Here is a 559-nt window from a genome sequence, read left to right on the forward strand (position 1 = left end):
GTGTGTGTGTGTGTGTGTGTGTGTGTGTGTGTGTGTGTGTGTGTGTGTGTGTGTGTGTGTGTGTGTGTGACCTACCAACATCGCTTGACAACTGATGTTGGTTTGTATGTGTTGCTGTAACTAAGCGGTTTGGCATAAGTGACCGAGGAAATAAATACGATACTTGAAAAACATTCCCAGTACTGGGGGTCGATTTGCTAGACTAAAATCCTTCAAGGCGGTGCTCTAGCATGGCCACAGTGCAAACACTGAAAAGGGATATACGATGACTGTTAAAAGAAAAATATTCGACAAGTCACGCGAGCTGCTATCAATATAAGGAACCATTCACCCCACTTGATATACTTTCACATGACTTAATAAAGATGATGAAAGAGCTACTACTGCTGCTACTAGTAAACAGACTGTCTTATTCTTTCTCACATGTAGTAGAATCTGACATTTTAACGACATAAAATTGAGATATCATACACGATGTTTACCAAATACTTGGGTGTAGCAATGAAAATTCAATGCCTTTCGATATATTTATAGTCCGGAAACGTTTATATATGGGTAT

This window comes from Octopus bimaculoides, chromosome 5 (genome assembly GCF_001194135.2).
Source record: "Octopus bimaculoides isolate UCB-OBI-ISO-001 chromosome 5, ASM119413v2, whole genome shotgun sequence".
Taxonomy (NCBI): Eukaryota; Metazoa; Mollusca; class Cephalopoda; order Octopoda; family Octopodidae; genus Octopus; species Octopus bimaculoides.